Source organism: Pygocentrus nattereri, chromosome 16, assembly GCF_015220715.1.
Source record: "Pygocentrus nattereri isolate fPygNat1 chromosome 16, fPygNat1.pri, whole genome shotgun sequence".
Classification (NCBI taxonomy): domain Eukaryota; kingdom Metazoa; phylum Chordata; class Actinopteri; order Characiformes; family Serrasalmidae; genus Pygocentrus; species Pygocentrus nattereri.
Window position 1 is genome coordinate 13526201 of NC_051226.1, and position 15687 is coordinate 13541887.

At 38.1% G+C, this 15687-nt stretch overlaps 1 protein-coding gene across 1 annotated transcript in view; it reads left to right on the forward strand.

Annotated features, from left to right (window-relative positions):
* Positions 1-15687, forward strand: part of ccbe1 (collagen and calcium binding EGF domains 1) — a 112436-nt gene that overhangs the window by 586 nt on the left and 96163 nt on the right. The gene's annotated exons all lie outside the window — the stretch shown is intronic.

Below are 15687 nucleotides of genomic sequence, written 5' to 3' on the forward strand. Positions count from 1 at the left end.
TTTTAGTCTGGGTCAGGCATCAGGTTTCTGTCCCTTCTCACTCTATACAGTTATATGAACAAAGGAAAGATTTTAGATCAGCATTTTCACTGTGGTGTATATCATTTTGAATATGGTAAAAAGTAGTGGACATAAAATGACCAGTTATTCATCAATGAAATGTAAACTGGATAAACTGATTAACAGCAGTCAAGTGCTATAAATGGACTGGATGTCACTGTGATTACTGAAGTATGTTCATATATAAGGGCTGGATATGTGGCTTTACCTCCTTGAACTTGGCTTTATTATTCAGTTATTACTCTAATGACTTAATATTTGATACACACTACGAATTATTCAGTAACTGCTATGAATTATTCTGTAATTGTTATGAATCATGTAATTATTGTGCATAATTGTCATGTGCTGTGAAAGCACTGGATGGCATTGTAATTACTGAAGTATGCTCATATATAAGTTGTGGGCATGTGGTTTTACCTCATTGAACCTTAGGCTTATTAGTGTGTACTACAACTTATTCTGTAACTACTGTGAAATATGCACTATTATGTTTAATACAGTAACTATTATTAATTATTTGGTAACTGCTATGAATGATTCAGTGACTGCTATGAATTATTCCAGTAAGTTCTATGAAATATTTAATAACCGCTAGAAATTATACAGAAGCTATCTTTAATTATTAGCACTGTAGCCTCACAGCAAGAGCAGTCTGGGTTTGATTCCCCAGCCAGGTAACCAGGGACCCTTTCTGTATGGAGTGTGCATGTTCTCCCCATGTGTGTGTTTTCCTCAGATGCTCTGGCTTCCCCTCACAGTTCAAAGATGCTAAATTGCCCATAGGTATGAGTGTGTGAATGTATATGGTTTTGTCTGCCCTGTAATGGACTGGGGATGTGATTACATGATTATTACCGTTAGACTGTAAAACTACACACGCTGCAGCTTCATACTGGATTAAAATCACTCCACAATTATTACCGTCAGACTGTAAAACTACACCAGCTGCAGCTTCATACTGGATTAAAATCACTCCACAATTATTACCGTCAGACTGTAAAACTACACCAGCTGCAGATTCATACTGGATTAAAATCACTCCACAATTATTACCGTCAGACTGTAAAAATACACACGCTGCAGAATCATACTGGATTAAAATCACTCCACAATTATTCCCGTCAGACTGTAAAACTACACAAGCTGCAGATTCATACTGGATTAAAATCTCTCTACAATTATTACCGTCAGACTGTAAAAATACACACGCTGCAGATTCATACTGGATTAAAATCTCTCCACAATTATTACCGTCAGACTGTAAAACTACACAAGCTGCAGATTCAAACTGGATTAAAATCTCTCTACAATTATTACAGTCAGACTGTAAAACTATACACACTGCAGATTCATACTGGATTAAAATCTCTCCACAATTATTACCGTCAGACTGTAAAACTACACAAGCTGCAGATTCAAACTGGATTAAAATCTCTCTACAATTATTACAGTCAGACTGTAAAACTACACACACTGCAGATTCATACTGGATTAAAATCTCTCCACAATTATTACCGTCAGACTGTAAAACTACACAAGCTGCAGATTCAAACTGGATTAAAATCTCTCTACAATTATTACAGTCAGACTGTAAAACTACACACTGCAGATTCATACTGGATTAAAATCTCTCTACAATTATTACCGTCAGACTGTAAAAATACACACACTGCAGATTCATACTGGATTCAAATCATTTTCCAATTATTACTGCCAGTACTGTAAGACATATACTGCTGATATATAGTGAATTTTAACCAGGAATCTCAGTAGATAACCACTTAAATTACAGAACCAGTAAAAAAGTTCCAACTCAAATAGAGCTGTGTGTGTGTGTGTGTGTGTGTGTGTGTGTGTGTGTGTGTGTGTGTGTGTGTGTGTGTGTGTGTGTGTGTGTGTGTGTGCGAATATGAAAGTGAGTAACATAAGTATGGGCCCACCAATGGGTTTACAGAGTTAGTTTAAGGAGTTAAAAAAAAATAGAAAGACTGTTTGGACAAGAGGACCCTGAGTGTAAGTTTTAAAGTCAGTGCAGCTGTGAAAGTGACAAGTAAACCCATCCCCAATTGAAGCAGAGTGGGGGAGAAATAGAACCTGTTGAGGGTGAAGGATTAAGGAGCTGGAAGTTTAATCTGGCCCCAGAGCCAATGGACAAAACAACCCCAGACACTGAAGCCTCACAGCACAAACTTAAGCCCACTGTGACAGCTGGACTTATTGTTGTAGTCTGCAGCCCTGTACATGCGTGGTTAAATGATTAGCCTGGTTTTAGCAATGGGATCAGCTCCTGTGGTTCAAAAGGTGTTTATCCTCAAGGAAGCTAAAGATGATGTTTAGAAGAGAAGGTTGTTTGAATACTCTTTACAATATGGCTAGTTCCACTCTGTAACTCTGATTGGCTGAGCAACATTCTTAAAATAAATACTTGATATACACACATACAGTACGACCACATACACTCTTAAAAGATATGGTTCTTCAAGGGTTCTTTAGTAAAAAAAATGGAACACTTTGCATGATTAAAGTGTTCTTTGCATCATGAATGTGTTCCTCTAGACTGCACTGTAGATGGTTCTACACCTTTTTGAAAAGCATTTCTATATAGCACCCAAAGGGGTTCTTCTATGGATACAAGCTTGAGATCGTAACAATAAAAGAACCCTTTTGGTGATATATAGAACCCTTTTCAAAAGGTCTTCTACAACTCGGTCTGAAGAACGCTTTCATGATGCAAAGAACCCTTTAGAGATGCAAAGGTTTCTTTGAGTGTTCATGGTTCTACACAGAACCTATTTTCTTTAGTAAAGAACCTTTGAAGAACCATCTGTTTCAAAGAGTGTACATCTAGTAGATTATTAATGTAACATCATTTTGAAAATCATGGTGCTGTTCACTGAATAATCTTTGTTGTCAATGACTGTAAGATTCGGCTGCCAGCTCCTAATTATGCAGATAATTAAGTCTTTAGTTCAGCTACTTAAGTTCTAACCAATAGGAGAGCTCGCCTCATTGAATGTACATAGATACATATAGAAATAATTCTGATTATCAGTTTTCTGCTGGGCAGTTCAAGAATTGAACCCTTTTGTTTCTAAAACCTAACTGAAATGCGTAGCAGTACAGTACTTGTAGATTTTACATACAACAGGCATGATGATTTTAACACAATAACACAGCCTCATGGTTTATTTCTTTTCTCCACCTTCTTCTTTTTTCCATCTTTCATTATCACTATCCACTTTCTCTCTCTGTCTCTCTCTTTGTGTGGGTGCAGTTTATTCCACCTGCATCCAGCATGCTGCAAGTTAACACACGAATGAATACGGGGTTTCTTCATTTCAGCCGGTGTTGACATGAGCCACTTTGGAACGTTTGCCAAAAACTACCTTAAAGCCCATGACTGTAAATGGCAGGAGTGTGTATGTGTTCTGCTGGCTCCTCCTGACCTCCTGGGCCACCTTTCTCTCATGCATGTACGTAGGAAAACCTGTTTATGACGTCTCAGGTGGCTAGGCTTTCACCACCATCTGCACTCCATTACATCATCTAAATCACAGATACCTCCACTGATATGACTTCATAGCACACCACACTTCTCCCTGGTTAAAGTGATAGTTTCCCAAAACTCAAATGTTCCCAGTTTTCTTACCCCAACTGTATTTGATCAGACAAGATTGTGTGTCTGAATTTGCAGCTATGAGGGTAATGTAGCTAAGAAGTAATGGAAGCTAATTCACCACTTATAAGTACTGTGCAAACCTTGTGCCTAAAGCATCACACAGTTGCTTAAAACAGGGTGTAGTTGTTTAACAGTCTCATATAGACTTGCTTACGGCTTCTGAATCTATCAGATGGAATCATATGCAATCTACAAAAAATGGACAAAACTGGGCAGGCTTTTTGATTACAGCTTATACAATGCTAAACTGGTGGGTGTAAGCTGCCAATATTTATTGGTTACATTAGCCTGGTAGCTCCCATACAAAAAACTCCAGTTACCAAACATACCTTGGCTGATCAACTATGTTTGGGGAAAGGGAAATAACTTGTGTAAAGTTGGAACTATCACTTTCCGTAGCTGGATGACTCTCACTGCTGTGACACAATTGTACTGTACACTGTTTCATGAGTCAGTTGAGCCCTTAATTCATTTCCATTGCATTTCAAATGTTCCTGTAACCATAATGGCCAGCACTACACCACAGGCCACAAGTTTGGAAGCAACAATAACTTTGTAAAAATAAGCATGGAAATGCCATTTTCTCAAGAAATAGTGGACAGTATGATGTGATTTATATGTATTAATATGTATTAAATGGAAATATCAATTTTCAAACTTGTGAATTGCACTTGACCAGATGACAAAGTCATATTTACTAATGGTAAACTCAGAATTCTAGCCGATATACAAGACTTACCAGATGTGAACCACTAAACGCAGTAGTGAATGTGAAAAAATATACATAGTTGAAGCTCTTCTATGTGGCCTCCATACTTTTTAATAGCAAGAAAAAGCAGGATACATATTCTCCAGAACTCCATGCTTTCTTTGTTAGTGTGGTGGACATATATGTCAATAAATACTCAAACCGAGCATAGATGTATAGTTCATCATCTGGTATGCACAACCTTCCAACTAGCACCCAATCTCAAGCATGATGTGTAGCAGTAGTGTGCTAATCTGGATTAATTAAAAATAAATAGTTAATTTAATTATTTTCTGCTGATTCTCCTGCAGTTTTTTTTTTTGCAGTTCCAATCAAATCCACCTGATTCCTTCTTTCAGATGCTCCTGAAGATCAACTCAGTCAGGCATGTAGTACAGGTCATGTAGGTCATGAGTTCAAGGAATTGCACAACCAAACATTTAGATCAATGATTGCCATCTGCAGAATTATCCTGATAAATGATATTATTAATCCAAATTCTGTGTATGCAAAAATTCGTTCACTCTACCTTAGCAAAACAAGGGGCGCCCAAAGTTTTGCATATGACTGAATGTGTGTAGTTAGTTGGATGGTGATGTTCTGCTTGTTTAAAAATATATATAATAACAGCACTTGTTTAAATTATGCGATATTGAATAAAATCATCAGCCCAAGGCTTATCATGATGTCATTAACATGCTTTTGTTTCTATACAGTTTCATTGAATATTAGCAGCAATAGTGTCTTTGGCTGAACTATTTCTTAAACCACTGACCTCAGATTCATTTTTTTTATTCTTAGATCAAAACAGCAGATTATGCAGAGTGCAATTCACTGTGCAGTACAAGTAACATGGTATTAGGCCAGGCTTCATCCTCTTTTTGCTCTGTTGACTGAATTGCTGAATTGGCTGTGCATGCAGATTTATAAGCCTATCTAAATGCCGTCCCAAAGTGGATGCAAAAGTCTTGCTCCGAGGCCATGGCCTGGCTTTGACCCTGCCTGTCTGCCTCAGAAATGTCTCAGGCAAATGCTTGAGCACTGGCCTCCGTTTTTACTGCTCTGGAGGTGTGCTATTTACGAGGCTCTCTTTGGCTCCTTCTGCTCTGGCGGTATTTGCATATGTGTGGATTTACTATTAGCTGATGAACTTGCTTGAAGGATGAATTCTGTGCTTTTATTGGAGGATGGTGTTTCAGTGAGGAAACTTGTTTTCTGAATGAGAGCTGAGTGTTAGTTGTTGCTGGGGTGTTGGGGGGGGTTACTAGTCTTTCTCTTAAATCTCTTAAATGAGGTGTGATGTGTAAAGTTGACTGATTCTGTTCTTGTTCAAGCTCGTTAAAGCTCATAAAAGCCAAGAAGGTGCTCTGATGTGATTGCATTCACAAATGTTTGGTGAACTATACCATTTCTAAAGCTGGTATGGTAGCATGTAATTGGTATGTGGCATGTGTAATTGTTGCTGTTATTTTTCCAAATATGTTTGGCGCTCTCAAAAGGTACAAAAGTCAGACTTCAAGGTGGTAATGACTACAATTTTTAGCTTGTACATCTATTTTTATACATAAAAGTGCACAGTCACATTCAGAGGGATGTCTTGGAATTAATAAAATAGTGATTAAGACCAATTGCAGTCATGCAATGGTCAAATGACACAGTGACTAGGGCCAATCAGAGTCGGCGGGGGTGTCTTGGAACAAATAATGTGGTGAATAGATTCAATCACAGTCAGAGTGAGCTCACAGAATGAAAGATTTAGTCATTAAGACCAGTCACAGTCAGGGGGAAGAACCTCAGAAAGAATGATGCAATGATTAGAACCAGTTACAGTGAGGGGGAGGTCTCAGATTGAGTGACTAAAACACCAATCACATTTGGGAATGGGTCTCAAAACAACAATGTGCTGAAAGGAATAGCTAATATGTGTGATAAAACCTGAAACAGTTGGCATTCCCTTGGCATGCCAAATGTGAAATTAGTCAAATGTAACTGGCAAATAGGCTTAATTTCATAGACATACACCAACATTTAAATGAATAGTTCTTGAATATCCCAAAAAGAAACCATAATATTCATGAGAAGCACCAGTCAAAAGATCCCTCACAGGCAACATCAGATTCATGAATCTTCAGCGCTTCTGCCCCCAGCACCCCCTGGTGGGAGTAGCAGCTGTAGTTCATCTTATCTCTTGTGTATCTTCTAGAGAAGAAGATTTGTTGTCCATTCAAACTTTACACAAACAGCGGGGGTCTTCCTTCACAGCAACCCAGCATTCTCCAACAAACCCTAATAACCCAACCATTGAGTCCTTCTACCTGTTTTACAATGTTTCCACCATTCAAACTGTTCTAATGTTCTCACCATTTATGCTGTTTAAGAATGTTCTCCCCATTCAGAATTTCTAGAATATTTTCCACTATTCACATTTCTCTGCAGCGTTCTTACCACTTCCAATATTCTACAATGCTCTTCACTTTTCACACTGTTCTAGAATGATCTCCCTCATTCAAACTGAATGTCCTCAAAAATTCACTATTCAAGCATGTGCTCTGCATTCACATTGTTCTAAAATCGTCTTCGTGTTTCACACTGTTGTAAAATGTTCTCCACCATTCAAACTGTCCTTGAATCATCTCCCATATTCACAAGGTTACAGAATGTCTACCATTATTTTAGCATGTTCTCATCATTCAAACTTTTCTAGAATATCTTCCACCATTCACACTGTTCTAGTTTTTTTCTGCTATTCTTATTCCTCTAAATGTTACCATTCACATTGTTCTTGAAGGTTCTCCACTATATACACTGTTCTAGAAGGTTCCCCCTTATACACTACTCTGGAACGTTCTCCCTCCTTCATACTGTTTTAGAATATTCTCTACAATTCACATTGTTTTGGAATGTTCTCTAAAATGTACACTACTCTATATAGTTATCCTTCAATCACACTGTTCTCGAAGGTTCTTACCCATTTATACTGTTATAGTATTTACTGTCCTTTCACACTACAATGTTGTCTCTAATTCAGGCTGTTCTAGAATGTTATCCTCAAAAATTCACAATGTTCCAAGATGTTCTCAGTATTTTCACTGTTCAAACTGTCCTACAATACTCTCCCTCATTTGTACTGTTCTAGAATTTTATCCCTCATTCACGTTGCTGTAGAATGTACAATTTACATTGTTCTAGCATGTTCTCAATATTTACATTGTTTGAGAATACTCTCTCCATTCTCACTGTGCTACAGTTTTTTCCCTCAATGTTGGAATGTTGTGGAATGTCCTCCCTACTCTTACTGTTCCAGAATGTTCTCCTCTATTCTCCCTGTTCTAGAATCATCTCTTATATGCACACTGTTCTAGAATGTCCATCACTATTTTAGAATGTTCTCCACCATTTACACGGATCTAGAATGTTATCCCCATACATGCTAATCTGGATTGTTCTCCCTTCTTCATACTGTTTTGGAATATTCTTTACAATTCACATTGTTCTAGAATGCTCTCCAAAATTCATACTACTCTACTTCTCTATATAGTTTTCCTTCATTCACACTGTTCTAGAATGTTGTCTCTCATTCATGCTGTTCTAGAATGTTTTCCACCAAAATTCACACTGTTCTAAAATGCCCCCCTCATCCTCTCTGTTCTAGAATGTTCTCCCTCATTCACATTGTTCTGGAGTTTTTGTCTTACTTTATACTGGCTCATTTGGCTTGTTGGTTCTTATTCTAGCACAGCGTGAAGCTGATGACCAACACTGGAATGTTACTGTTTGTTGGAGGAGGTTGGGTCAGTGTGCTTTGGCCTTTAGAGGTTAATGAGAGAATGTATTAAAACTTCCATCCATTGAAAGCTTGTGTACATGTTACATGCCTGGTTTCTGAGTTTGGTCAGGGGTGTAATCTGGGGTGGGGTACATGATCTTGAGGCTGATCATGCACAAATGCTCTTAGGATCTTCTGTGAAAAGACTTTTCCACTGTAAACAAGGAGATCCTTCACAGTGATTCACCAAGTGTTCAATTTATTCAAACTTGATCTGTGATTTGTCACTGCTGGTTTTGAGGCGTGAGCAGTTGGTGTCGCGAGTTCAGTTTTGAATGGCATGATGTCATCTATCCTCTGCTGATGATCTCTTTATTCCTCTCCAAATGTCTCAGAGTGGTTTTAAATGTCTCCAAATGTCTCTAAAAAGCCTTTCTGCAAGAGGCAGAGAGGGTCTGGACGAAGCCTGGTCTTGCTAAATCCTGCAGACATGGCATCCTTCGGTTACTTTATATTTGCAGGGCATTTATTGTTTGTTCCCTTGGCTACAAGTGAGGATATTTGAGTCTCTGTTTTGCTGTTAATGTTAGGTTATGTAACAGCATCACGAAAAGGGGAAAAGGGCGACGATGGAAAAAGTACACTGGAAGAAAAGCGAAGATCAACTTTGATTCTGTTCTGCTGGCGGCAAAAATTAAGCTTCGTATTTCTGGCTGATTATTATTTTTCCACTTTTTCCATTGTTTTTGTGGTTTTGCTCAAAGTAATAAGCCTGGGTTCTGACAGAGGGCCTTTTAAATCACCCGCATGATTTCATGTTCAGTCTGGATCCTCTGAAATTCAGCTGGATTGCTAACGCGTAGGTTTGAACACATTCAAAAGGACTGCAATGATTATGAATGACAGTCGCTCTGACATATTATCCACAGGGGGGTGATGGAATATTTTTCATCTGAAGCAAAATATTTCTGTTCAAAGAGAATGAAACACAAGATAACGCTGCCATTTTATTGCCAGCATGTTCCAAATTTCTATTAGATATTCCACCAGCATCTTTCAGTGAAGGGTTTATGTCCTCCTGAACACAAGCAAAAGGAATCACTGCAAATCATCTGGTTAAGGAGTGATGATTTTCACCATATATCAGTCCTCAGGGAACAATGTGTGTTAGTCTTTTAAGAGCTGGACGGAAATATTAGGCAATTTAACAATGATTAACATTCTTCCTAGTCATGCCTCCCAGATGTTTTTTATTAGTCAAAGGGTTTATTATTAGGCAACCGCCTGATGGATTTCACTGAAAAACGCTGTCATCCACTCCATTTGGCCCAGTCAGTAGACTTCTCTGCAATTGAGCAATTGTGCCCTGATACTCTGTCTGCGCTGCCATCAAGCATGTAATGATTTCGCCCATTGTGTAACAGGATGTCCCTTAGATCCATCACTGTTGCATGACACTTTGAAGATCCAAGACATGAAAAGTAAACCATGCTCAGGCCACTCCACAGTGAAGTTATTGCTGTCTTTGTTCTTATTTACACAAATTCCTTTTTATTTGCATCATTCCTGAGACAGGCTCCAATTATGTTAATTGAGAGAATGGCATGGCTGTCTGAGTCTGTTTGCACAAAGCTGTGCTTTCCTCATTGAGTTGGAGACAGGATACCGTCAACAGAGTATATGAGATTGTGCTGAATCATACACGAATCTCAGTCTTCTCACGCTGCATCAGTGGACGTACTCAATGATTCAGCATCACTGGGTCAAATTCAGAGGCCTTTCAGCAGGCAAATATTTATTACAGGGCTGTCTCTGCCTCCTTTAAGCCCTCGGGGTCTACAGACATTTTCTTGATTTGTGTAAATCTTCTTAAATTCGCCTATAATGGTGCTTCCATATAACATTATGCCCATATGTTTCATATCAAAATGCTTTGTTATCGTCCACTCTGCTTAACACTGTAGCAACTCCAGTGGCTGTAAAATCTTTGCACACCATTTCACATGTGTCTCCAATGTGGACCGAAGGAAGAATGAAGGATTTCTGACATGATGTGTCATTCCTTAGTGATTTCCTGAGTGTCCATTGGTCAGTTTCACTCAACATGTAGATGGACCAATCCACTAATTACACACAGTGAGAGTCAGATGATGTGCATCTCGGCCCCTCTTTATAGCCTTATAACTCTGGATGTGAATTGCGTACCATCTCAGGATAAGAAGCAGTTGAAAGACTCTACAGATTCAGGAAATGGTTGAACCGTATTGCTGTGCTGTATTATAGCAAAGATAGAAAAACTTACATAGAACATTGAATTTGATGAAAATTCATGGACCCCAGAGGGTTAACTATGTTTATGTCTCATTGATCTTTATTGATTATTTAGCAATACATTCTTAGAGCTATATGTTTGTGGTGTTAAAGTTGACACATTAATAACATGTTAATATGATACTATTACTGTTAACACATTTATTTGAGTTGAGCAGTATAAGAGCAAGAAGAGTACAATCATGAAGGTGCCACAACATTCAGCCACTGTTCCTCTTAGCGGACGTTGGTAATAAACTTGAAACTGTGTTCACTTTGTTTTTATGCTCAGGTTCATGTGAAGGTTCTGCATTCGCACAATGAAAACAATGTTAAATTATTGAATGTAATAAATACATTTTGACTGCACGTATTTTGTCTAAAGTATAGTTTGCAACACAATGAATTACATTTAGGTATGATTTTTCTTTATTATCAGCTGGTTCGTGTCTGCACTTCCGATGTTTCACAAAACTGTAAAGGACATTTTCTCCCCTTCAAAACCAAACTATACACACAACAATAACTTTCATTAAATTCAAATAATAATAAAATATTTCCTCTTCTGCTTACAAACTACAATATGCAGTAAAGTAACGAGTCATTTCCAGGCCTGTATGCAAAGCTTATGGACCGGGTCCCCTTAAAGCAACACTATGTAGTATTGGGAGATTTGGAGACCCTTTTGCTGGAACTGTACTTTGCATGCAAAATGCTGACGCTATTGTATTATATTTGTTAGTGTATTAATCAATGGAAGTTTCAGTTTTTAGCATTAGCCTATAGAGACCTGTCATACCAGCATAGACTCACTGTGCTCACCACAGTGCTGAGAGCATTTTTGACTATAAACTATTAAACTAAATGTAAAAGAGATATTTAAAGGTGTGGATACTACAAGGGATCCAGAGGGGTTACTAGATATTCAGAAAAGAGCAAGGGCAGCCAGTATTACTGGCTATTTGGGGCTATTGCAGCTTGAATGTGTTTGCTCTTCTTCACACAAGGTTAAAGAGAGTGCTGGAGTGGGAGACAGAGATTGAGTGAGTGAGTGAGTGAGTGAGTGAGTGAGTGAGTGAGTGAGTGAGTGAGTGAGGACTAATCTAAGATCAGTGGAGTTGGCAGACAAGTCAGAAGTGCAGAATAAACGCAAAAGGATTTCACAACAGCCTCTGGAGCTGTGTACCAAAACGCTGATGGCTTCGCTGATAAGCAGTGATGAAAATGGTGCCAGTGATAAAACACACCTTGCATTTCAACACATTCCCGGAAGAATTTCCCTTATAAATATGTAATAGCTATGATCTGCTGTCAGCTGCTCTACTAAGACCTGAATGCAGGCTGTGTCTGGTGGCGTGATTGAATAAGAAATATAAAAAGCCCTTTTCAACATGCTTTCACCTCATGTCTTGAAATGAAACCCATTTAAAGTCATCCAGGCTTTGCTAAATGCAAGTGTGAACAAAAATGATGTGGAATAATCATCTTTCTCATCACTTTACAACAAGCTTAAGTTGATTTCACACAGTGCTGATAAAGTGGACTGCAACGGACTCTTTAAACTAGTCAAACCCAATACTGCAGCCTTGATTAATTAATTATTAACTTAATTAGTCCTAAAGGAATAGTTCAGCAAAAAAACTTTTACATGATTTAGCAGAAATACAGTTGGTCAGTCAAGAACTGACAAAAGTAAGGACAAAATTCAGGCCTCTGCTGCTGTACTACTATCTGTAGGCCAACAGTGCTGTTTTTAGGCATGTAATTTTTTCCCCCACTTTTATAGATAACAGTTTGTCATACAGTGTCAGAAACAACAAACAGCTCTGTTTGAGGTAACCTACCAACTAGGCACTGTTTTATGCAAGTGTTGGATGATTTAGGCCTGAAATTTGCATGGTGCTAATTTGCATATGAGGTTTTGATGTGATAGCAATGATGGATGCAACATATAAAGCACATATCACAAATAGATCCACACATATCATCACTTTTGGAATAAAATCTTTTTCAATTTTTTTTTGCAGAATGTCATCGCATGTATGTCGGTGTAACACAATTTAGTAAATTTGAACTATTTCTATTGGTACATTTCTTAGATTATATAATGTTTTGTTCTGAAAGATTAATCACAATGAATACACAAAGTCATGTGATTTGTTATGATTAACTATGCAAAACCAATTTGATTCATTATAATTAATTATCTCAATCGCTTGACATTAGTTCAGAGACTTTGCTCTGAGTGTAATTGGTCCTTATCACATCATTTGTTCTGAGACCTCCCCCTGACTCTGATTGGACCTAATCACTGCATCATTCATTCTTAGACCTCCTCCTGACTCTTACTGTGATTGGTCCTAATCAGTGTGTCATTCATCGTCTGACCATCCCCTGAAAATGCTTGGTTCTTTATAACCACATCATTCATTCTGTAACCTCCCTCTCACTCTGATTGGTCCTAATCACTGTGTCATTAATTCTGAGACCTCCCCTGTACTGTAATTGGCACTAATCACCACCTAATTACTTCTGAGACCTCTCTCAGACTGTGATTGATCCTAATCACTACATCGTTAGTTCTGAGACCTCCGTTGACTGATCCTAATGACCACATTCATTCCAAAATTCTCCCACTGACTGTGATTGGTCGTAATCTCTGTGTCATTCATTCTGAATCCTCCCACTGACTGTGATTGGTCCTAATCAGTGTATCAATCATTCTCAGACTTGTCACATGCAGGTTACAGGTAACAGGTAAGTTACTAGCAGAAACTGGGTTTTAAAGCATTACTTCTAAACACATTACTTGCTAGCCTCATAGCTCCAGTGCAAAACTAAAGAAGCAAACTTCAGACTATATTTGGGTAAGGGGGGAAACTGTGTAAACATGATCTTTTGCCAAAGTGTCCCTTTAAAATAGTTCACACTGCTTCATTAACAAACACCATATGGTACCCACAATCCTTACATCATATTTCAAGTTGAATATAATCTGCCTCCCAAATACAGTAAAACTTTTACATGATAAATGACCTGCCACTGTTAACTACTGTTGTTAGGAGTCGGCTAATTATGCCCATCCTTCTGTTCACAAAACAATTTCTGTAAATAGCTATTAATTACTACTGTTATTGGTGTGATTAGAAGGAGCAGTAGTCTGTTCTATCTCACTGAGGGAGGTGAGCTGCTTAGACAGGTCCGTAATGGTTTGTCTCTGCAATTCAGAGGCCAGAGGTCAACAGCTCGAATCACAGGGGCCTGCTGTGGAGAATTCAGAACATCATGTATCTGTTTAGCTGGAGTTTTAAGCATCTAGATAAGCATACCAGTCCAGATTTTTGTTACTGGACTTGTGAGGTTACATGTGTCAGCGATTACTGTCAGATTGTTCTTAATATCTGTAGTATCATCTTGTTTTTCTTGGACTTTTCTTTAAGATACTTGGCGAAAGGTCAACCACTGTGGGTTGACGTCTCCTTATCACCAGTAGCTGCTGTTGATAGCTTTTTTTTGCGCTCTGTCGCCAGAAGGCAAACTCCTCCAAGTTTAACTCTTAAATGTCTCAGTTATTGTTGCCGGTAATAAAAACATGTTATATTTTTTTATGTGTGATTTTTCACTCATAGCTCATTTAAACAAATGGGGAAATTCTGTGGAAAATGCTTCCACATTAGTGGTATTTCTAAATAGATGAGGACATATTTTATTATGAATGAAATTGGATGAGAAGTTGTTGTGAGCACAACTTGTTTTGGGGATTTGTGTTTTGTCATTTTTGCATGATGAAACACAGATAAAAAGACAGAATTCAGAACATAAATTGATTGTAACTGTAATCTATTATGTACCTAATCATTCAATTAACTACACAGTCATGTAATGTCATTTAAATAGAACACATAATTAGCAGCAATAACTCTAGATTTTTAAAGGTTAGCTCTGCATGCCATCCCACTGGTGAATCATTGCCAGTGGATTGTTCTCAATGAGAAAGTTTCCTGCCAAAGCAAATCCTTTCACTTGTCTGGCACTGGAGAAAGTGAAAAAACAGTATTTGGGGCTTTTTGGGCTATTTTTCCTCCTGAATAGAAGGACCAGCAGAGGGCTGAGGAAAGTGGAGGGTTTCATTTGCTTCCTGAGTGAGAGTTGGTTGGCGGGGGGTCTGCTGGGCAGCTATCTTGGCAGATGTGTCGGGGGGAGGATATCTTGTTTTTTGTTTTGGAGAATTCTTCAGTGGTGTATGCTTAGCATTAGTGTTCTGCTTCTACTCCCTTCTTTTCTACATGCCTGGAGCTCCTCTTACTGTATACACCTACCCATCTTCCTTTTCACAATGATTCTAGTACAAATCAGCCTGTTTTCTATGTATGTACTCTATACATGTACAGTCAGAGTCATACGTTTCAAAATGTGAAATGAAATACTTTATTACCTAAAGACAAATCTCTCTGTTATTAAATGTTTTTTTAGTTAGTCAACTTCTTCATAAAAGTTTTTAGTGGTAAAATACTGGCAACTCATTTTTGTTTGTCTTACAACGCTCTGCATGTGTCTCTCTACTATGAGCATATTCCAAAAATACTTTTCCAAATCATTTCTACAACATATTGTAAAACATCAGACGTCTGTTTCCTATCACCACCACAACAATTCTGTCTGTAAGTTTCTCTTGAATGGAGCATTTCACACCAAACCAGTCTAAATAACTTTCTTTACACATTAACATTGTAATTATGCAGAAATACCAGTGAAATTCCCCTTTAATTCTCAGATTAGCGAGCTGTGAAGTCATTTGATTCAGCAGTAAGTGTTTATGTTGGGAAGTGCTGAGATGCCTGTCATTATTCTAGACACATTCAATCCAACACCATCATCCACAGAGCGGAGACAACAAAAAACTGAAAAAAGAGCAGATAGGAACAGACCTTGTAACTGAGGTTTAATGAACTCGTAGTGAATATCAAAACCAGAGTTTCCAGACTGCGATATTAGCATGACTTTTAGTCATGGTTGTCTGGCTGGAGACTAAATTACAGTACATTTGATATTTTGCAGCTTGTTTTTTTTTTCATGCTGATAAAATCATTGTGTAATCTGCATTTCATCAGACTGAGGAAC